The following is a 6,661-nucleotide window of genomic DNA, read 5'->3' on the forward strand; positions in this document are numbered from 1 at the left end:
GGAGCTCTAGAAAACAGCCTGAGATCCGGGGTTGCCCCCCACCACCACCAAGTTCCCAGTTATTTGAACGAGCAATCGGTTGTTTTGAATGCACCAATAGTGAAGTGTGTCGTGAGTTGTACAGTTGCCCCGTTCAAAACAACTGGAAACTCGGTTGGGGGAAAAACGAACTCTCACTGGGAAAACTCTTGTGAACGGTCACCCAACTCGAACTCCAGCCTCTTTCTAGACTCCGACCTGAAGGTCACTGACGTCATGATTGAACCTGTTTTTCCGAGTACCCAGTCGTTTCTCAGCAAATATTATATATTATTATGTGTGCCCAAATGTATCCATCTGTATTATGTCTAATGATTACGCATGGAAATTACCTTGGACAACCAAGATCAACAGTTGGAAAAATACAGTCCTCACAAAGAATAGTGACCTAAAAAAAAACATTTACGACCATAAACCATGCGTGAAAGGCACGTTAACGCATTGAATGGCACAATGGGATGCGCGAGTTGCGTATAGGCTCCGATGTTTCTGAAACTAACATTGAAAAGGTTCTTTACTTTTTGGAAATTAATATAAATAGGTCCCTGGTAAACTTCCATACTTTTTCGCCATGTACTACTTGTTTCACCAAATCTGCATCTCTTATTGGAGGGGCAGAAATAGACTCCCTCGCTGCAGCCAATCAAAGTGCGCCCTAAAACATGCATTCTTCCCCAACGATTGGCTAACCTCCTCGCGCTGATAGTCATCTTTATTATCCAACTGTTGTAAGTCTCTTTCTATCACCGGAGGAAGATTCTTTACCTCTCCAGATTCTTAGACCATCAGATACTTAGGTAAGTTGAAACTGATCGACCACTTGCATGATGATGTTAGTGCAACTTTTTTTAATGCACATTTATTTTATGATCCCATGTTCCATTCATCGAAATAAGGTTCTGTGTCCTTGTAAAGTTGTATAATTATGCTGTACCTACCTACTGAGTCATGGCAATCAAAATAATAGTAAGAGCTGGGTACTACAATGACCGTTCGTGTTTTAAACAAGCACATGGTTTATTTCCGGGGTCCATAAACCCCCGACCATATGGGGTCATGGCTAGAAGGGATCCAACGTTTGTCAAATTAACGTCAGATTTGACTTTTCGTATTACAGTAGGTTAGGAGTTATTGTGTTTTTGACTACGCTTGTTTATTCCATGTGTAATTCTGTTGTTTGTGTCGCACGGCTTTGCTTTATCTTGGTCAGGTCGCAGTTGTAAATGAGAACTTGTTTTCAACTAGCTTAACTGGTTAAATAAAGGTGAAATAAAAATGACAATTATGATACATTTAGGAAACGGGTTTGGGTTAGCAAAAAGGCACACACAAACATCTGCCTTTGACCCACCATATGGCACTATTTCTGGGTCCTACTGTCTATCATCAGTTACCTGAATACAAGATCGCTTTGTGTTGAGAAATGAAGTTATAATGTAATACCTGTGAATCCTCCATCACATTTGTTGTCTCTTTCTGTTCTGGTGACAGAGGGCTGCCGGTAATGAATTTGAGCTGCACCATTAGTTCATTTCGCCCACCACAATTTGCCATAGATGAGTGCACTCTTGTGCCATGACTAAACGAAATATATGTTTCTAGTATGGCCCTAAAAAGACATTGCCTGTCATAACTATTCAGACGGCAGAGCCAATCTAGTCAGAGCTCGATTCCACAGAGTCGTCAGAAACTTCCTTCGCCATGGTGTTTAATCCGCTATTTTATTTTACCTTTATTTAACGAAGCAAATCAGTTAATAAGAACGAATTCTTATTTTCAATGGCGGCCTATGAACAGTGGGTTAACTGCGTTGTTCAGGGGAAGAACGACAGATTTTCACCAGCTCGGGGATTCGATTTTTACAACCTTTACGTTTACTAGGCCAACGCTCGAACCACTAGGCCACCTGCCGCTATGGCCTTCATTGCTCTGAATAGTTATGACAGGTGTTATTGGACACTGTCTTGGTAGGGCAGTTATATGTATTATTATATGGCTGTAAATCCTGTCCTTTTTGTTATTTACCCTTGTTTTTAGCCAGGCTATATATCATCACATACTATCGTTTAATTCCACTTTTGGGAATTCTGAAAGAGATTTTTTTTAAATAACATACTTTGTGGTAGAAGGTATTGAGAATATCTGTTGAGAGAAGCTCCAAAGGCAGTTTATCTCATGTAGTAACTGTTACAACCGGTGGGTTGGGTCTGGAGGGTGTCAGCTCAACTGGTTTGGTTACACACGTAAGGCCAGCTGTGAGGTAACACAACCCTCTGAACATTTCAGCCTCAACTCAGCCTCATTGCCAATCAGTGAACGTGTCTGCAAGGGGGATCAGATTGCAAATGAACTCACCCAAGGAACACTCAAACCTCTGCTCCCATATCTGCCATAGCAGTAGTTAGACAGACGCTGTAACAGCAGTAGCATGACCAGCAGTAGTAGTCCCATTAAAAAATGCGCTGGCTCAGGAGGGAACGTTTCCTTTGGTCTCTCTCTGTCTCCAACCGTACGTTGTTTTCCTAAGGACACAATGCTCTCCGGTGGGTTTATTGTGTGCTGGTCATTTGGTGTCAAGCCACTCAGGCGAGGTTTGTGTCTTCAGTGCAGTTCAGAAAGAGGTCCATTTGAACAGCTGCTTGGAAGTGTACATTGCCTATTAGTATTAGACAGGGACAACACAACAGACTGAACTCTGTCTGGGAATCCAAAGAATTAGTACCATTTTAATACGTTAGGGACAGTATGTTGTCTTGTTAATACGTTAGGGACAGTATGTTGTCTTGTTAATACGTTGTCTTGTTAATATGTTAGGGACAGTATGTTGTCTTGTTAATACGTTAGGGACAGTATGTTGTCTTGTTAATACGTTAGGGACAGTATGTTGTCTTGTTAATATGTTAGGGACAGTATGTTGTCTTGTTAATATGTTAGGGACAGTATGTTGTCCTGTTAATACGTTAGGGACAGTATGTTGTCTTGTTAATACGTTGTCTTGTTAATACGTTAGGGACAGTATGTTGTCTTGTTAATATGTTAGGGACAGTATGTTGTCTTGTTAATACGTTAGGGACAGTATGTTGTCTTGTTAATACGTTGTCTTGTTAATACGTTAGGGACAGTATGTTGTCTTGTTAATACGTTAGGGACAGTATGTTGTCTTGTTAATATGTTAGGGACAGTATGTTGTCTTGTTAATATGTTAGGGACAGTATGTTGTCTTGTTAATACGTTGTCTTGTTAATATGTTAGGGACAGTATGTTGTCTTGTTAATACGTTGTCTTGTTAATATGTTAGGGACAGTATGTTGTCTTGTTAATACGTTAGGGACAGTATGTTGTCTTGTTAATATGTTAGGGACAGTATGTTGTCTTGTTAATACGTTATGGACAGTATGTTATCTTGTTAATATGTTAGGGACAGTATGTTGTCTTGTTAATACGTTAGGGACAGTATGTTGTCTTGTTAATACGTTAGGGACAGTATGTTGTCTTGTTAATATGTTAGGGACAGTATGTTGTCTTGTTAACGTTGTCTTGTTAATACGTTAGGGACAGTATGTTGTCTTGTTAAAACGTTAGGGACAGTATGTTGTCTTGTTAACGTTGTCTTGTTAATACGTTAGGGACAGTATGTTGTCTTGTTAATACGTTAGGGACAGTATGTTGTCTTGTTAATACGTTAGGGACAGTATGTTGTCTTGTTAATATGTTAGGGACAGTATGTTGTCTTGTTAACGTTGTCTTGTTAATACGTTAGGGACAGTATGTTGTCTTGTTAATACGTTAGGGACAGTATGTTGTCTTGTTAATATGTTAGGGACAGTATGTTGTCTTGTTAACGTTGTCTTGTTAATACGTTAGGGACAGTATGTTGTCTTGTTAATACGTTAGGGACAGTATGTTGTCTTGTTAACGTTGTCTTGTTAATATGTTAGGGACAGTATGTTGTCTTGTTAATATGTTAGGGACAGTATGTTGTCTTGTTAATACGTTAGGGACAGTATGTTGTCTTGTTAACGTTGTCTTGTTAATATGTTAGGGACAGTATGTTGTCTTGTTAACGTTGTCTTGTTAATATGTTAGGGACAGTATGTTGTCTTGTTAACGTTGTCTTGTTAATACGTTAGGGACAGTATGTTGTCTTGTTAACGTTGTCTTGTTAATATGTTAGGGACAGTATGTTGTCTTGTTAATATGTTAGGGACAGTATGTTGTCTTGTTAATACGTTAGGGACAGTATGTTGTCTTGTTAACGTTGTCTTGTTAATATGTTAGGGACAGTATGTTGTCTTGTTAATATGTTAGGGACAGTATGTTGTCTTGTTAATACGTTAGGGACAGTATGTTGTCTTGTTAATACGTTAGGGACAGTATGTTGTCTTGTTAATATGTTAGGGACAGTATGTTGTCTTGTTAACGTTGTCTTGTTAATACGTTAGGGACAGTATGTTGTCTTGTTAATACGTTAGGGACAGTATGTTGTCTTGTTAACGTTGTCTTGTTAATATGTTAGGGACAGTATGTTGTCTTGTTAATATGTTAGGGACAGTATGTTGTCTTGTTAATACGTTAGGGACAGTATGTTGTCTTGTTAATACGTTAGGGACAGTATGTTGTCTTGTTAATACGTTAGGGACAGTATGTTGTCTTGTTAACGTTGTCTTGTTAATATGTTAGGGACAGTATGTTGTCTTGTTAATATGTTAGGGACAGTATGTTGTCTTGTTAATATGTTAGGGACAGTATGTTGTCTTGTTAATATGTTAGGGACAGTATGTTGTCTTGTTAACGTTGTCTTGTTAATATGTTAGGGACAGTATGTTGTCTTGTTAATACGTTAGGGACAGTATGTTGTCTTGTTAATACGTTAGGGACAGTATGTTATCTTGTTAATATGTTAGGGACAGTATGTTGTCTTGTTAATACGTTAGGGACAGTATGTTGTCTTGTTAATACGTTAGGGACAGTATGTTGTCTTGTTAATACGTTAGGGACAGTATGTTATCTTGTTAATATGTTAGGGACAGTATGTTGTCTTGTTAATATGTTAGGGACAGTATGTTGTCTTGTTAACGTTGTCTTGTTAATATGTTAGGGACAGTATGTTGTCTTGTTAATATGTTAGGGACAGTATGTTGTCTTGTTAATACGTTGTCTTGTTAATATGTTAGGGACAGTATGTTGTCTTGTTAATACGTTGTCTTGTTAATATGTTAGGGACAGTATGTTGTCTTGTTAATACGTTGTCTTGTTAATACGTTAGGGACAGTATGTTGTCTTGTTAATATGTTAGGGACAGTATGTTGTCTTGTTAATCCGTTAGGGACAGTATGTTGTCTTGTTAATATGTTAGGGACAGTATGTTGTCTTGTTAATACGTTAGGGACAGTATGTTGTCTTGTTAATATGTTAGGGACAGTATGTTGTCTTGTTAATATGTTAGGGACAGTATGTTGTCTTGTTAACGTTGTCTTGTTAATATGTTAGGGACAGTATGTTCTCTTGTTAATATGTTAGGGACAGTATGTTCTCTTGTTAATATGTTAGGGACAGTATGTTGTCTTGTTAATATGTTAGGGACAGTATGTTGTCTTGTTAATACGTTGTCTTGTTAATACGTTAGGGACAGTATGTTGTCTTGTTAATACGTTAGGGACAGTATGTTGTCTTGTTAATATGTTAGGGACAGTATGTTGTCTTGTTAATACGTTGTCTTGTTAATACGTTAGGGACAGTATGTTGTCTTGTTAATACGTTAGGGACAGTATGTTGTCTTGTTAATACGTTAGGGACAGTATGTTGTCTTGTTAATATGTTAGGGACAGTATGTTGTCTTGTTAATACGTTAGGGACAGTATGTTGTCTTGTTAATACGTTGTCTTGTTAATACGTTAGGGACAGTATGTTGTCTTGTTCATACGTTAGGGACAGTATGTTGTCTTGTTAAAACGTTGTCTTGTTAATACGTTAGAGACAGTATGTTGTCTTGTTAATATGTTAGGAACAGGACATTGTCTTCTATAACCCTGGGTCTTCAGGCAATACAAATCAGCTGAACACACACAATTACCTCCATTAATGATTAGCCCTTCTGAACAGGAGACATTTCTTTCAATTGTAGCGCCTGTTGATAAAAGGATATGTAGAAGGGTGAGCCGGTTAAGGATCGATTCAGACAAGGTGGTAGATTGTACGACAAGCGACAGATTTATTCAGAGTGAGAATATCTGGTACACGTATATACGGCTCTCCCATTCGCTCGCACAGAACAGCAGGAAAAAGAGAAAGAGTGAACCGTTACAATACAATTTATACAAAACAGAAAGTAGGTTGATTCTGGGAGATCGGATCTTTTGATTGGTTCAGCTGGGCCGTCCGTCTGTAGTCTTCCGCCATTGGCTCAGCTGGGCCGTCCGTCTGTAGTCTTCCGCCATTGGCTCAGCTGGGCCGTCCGTCACTCTCGAATCCCGCCGTCACATCCGTTCAGCTAAAGGGGACTGTGTGTGCTGGATGGGGGTGTGTGTGCGTGAGTTATCCTGTAGGGGGCCCCACATCCTTTACTGTGAGTTGTAGCCATGCATTTAGCAGTAGGCTGATCACTTGCATAAGAGAATAGCAA

The sequence above is a fragment of the Oncorhynchus gorbuscha genome, unplaced genomic scaffold (genome assembly GCF_021184085.1).
Source record: "Oncorhynchus gorbuscha isolate QuinsamMale2020 ecotype Even-year unplaced genomic scaffold, OgorEven_v1.0 Un_scaffold_633, whole genome shotgun sequence".
Lineage (NCBI taxonomy): Eukaryota > Metazoa > Chordata > Actinopteri > Salmoniformes > Salmonidae > Oncorhynchus > Oncorhynchus gorbuscha.